The 1,503-nt window shown below is 45.8% G+C and overlaps 1 non-coding gene across 1 annotated transcript; it reads right to left on the bottom strand.

The window, feature by feature from the left end:
- Positions 1-1,215: 1,215 nt before the first annotated feature.
- Trnak-cuu (transfer RNA lysine (anticodon CUU)) lies at positions 1,216-1,288 on the bottom strand. The gene has a single exon. It is a non-coding gene; the product is annotated as a tRNA-Lys (tRNA).
- Positions 1,289-1,503: the final 215 nt, after the last annotated feature.

Consider the following 1,503-nt stretch of genomic DNA (forward strand, 5'->3'; position numbering starts at 1 on the left):
ACCTTCACCTTCAAATACAGTTTCCTTGCAACTGACAGAGACGTAGGCAAAGTTTAAAGTTGCTATTTCCATTAATTCTCGTTAATCAGAAAAACGGTAATTTACATCTGCAGCGGAACAAAATTCCGTAACGACCAGCACGTGGCTCGAAACCACGACCCTGGGATTAGGGGTCTGACGCTGTACCGACTGAGCTAGCCGGCTACCTCGGTTGTGTAGAACGAAAACACAAATCCTCAGGGGTGTGAGCGTTTCGAGATGAGTCGTATACATGTAAATGTTGGTCGTCAGTGACCGTGTGGCCTAATGGAGCGATAGTCTGCCTGCAGCGGTCGTGGCGTGCGGTTGTCTTTGGTCAGCGCTGTGTCTGGCTTGTTTACTTCTGCGGGGTAAGTCGCTCGCTAGCAGCGGTTATTCTTGCGTGTGAGGAATGATGTTGATGAATCAGTGATGACACAAGCTATGAGGATAGATACTTTGAAGTTAACTTTCGATAATTCATTTGCTCGACCAACCTCTTTCGAAATCGAGGATTTCATCGGAGACGTGATGAAAATTGTGATCGGCGGCGGCGACGACGACCGCGAGAGGCTCTGAGATATGTGAGAAATACATCTATAAAATGTAATTCAGACTGCCTTGTCCCACCGTATGCTGTACCGCTTTGGCAAATGCTTTATCGGCGCCATTCGCCTTAATCACATCTGAGAGTAATTCTTAAAAAAACGCCTGTCGCTAATTGTTCGTCATCACAGATACTGCTTGCTATACGGCCACGACGCGCAACTGATTTCCAAAATTCATCTATCTCCTTTGAAAATGGAACTTATGACCACTGGTTTATCAGACCAGTGATCTACCACTGAGCTAAAGAGTCGCGGCCTAGCGGTAGTCTTGGTTACTTCGTCCTTACGGTCGTCTGCATCATCAGACTTCATCTGACAACACTTCATATTACCGGCTAATATTTGCAGCTATGGCGACCCATTACTGCTTGGCTACACATCTGACACGTAACCGATGTGCTCTCCAAACAACAACACTTGCATTTCAGAACGTGTCTTACACACATGTCTACAATATCACCTTCACCTTCAAATACAGTTTCCTTGCGACTGACAGAGACGTAGGCAAAGTTTAAAGTTGCTATTTCCATTAAATCTCGTTAATCAGAAAAACGGTAATTTACATCTGCAGCGGAACAAAATCCTATTCCAGCCAGCGTGTGGCTCGAACCCACGACCCTGGGATTAAGAGTCTGACGCTCTACCGACTAAGCTAGCCGGCTACCTCGGTGAATACCTGCCGGGTAGCACGTCACACAGTACTCGTTTGGGTTGGGTGGTCCCATACAGAATCTCTCCATGATGCCTAATGTTTTCCTAACGTCACACTCGTCACGTACTTCACTTTTATGTCATAATCATTTCTGAGAGGTAAAGAAAATGCATGACAACATGCAGAGCTAGTGGCGTCAAAATTAACACACATACTTTATGTGAC

The sequence above is a fragment of the Schistocerca gregaria genome, unplaced genomic scaffold (assembly GCF_023897955.1).
Source record: "Schistocerca gregaria isolate iqSchGreg1 unplaced genomic scaffold, iqSchGreg1.2 ptg000066l, whole genome shotgun sequence".
Taxonomy (NCBI): domain Eukaryota; kingdom Metazoa; phylum Arthropoda; class Insecta; order Orthoptera; family Acrididae; genus Schistocerca; species Schistocerca gregaria.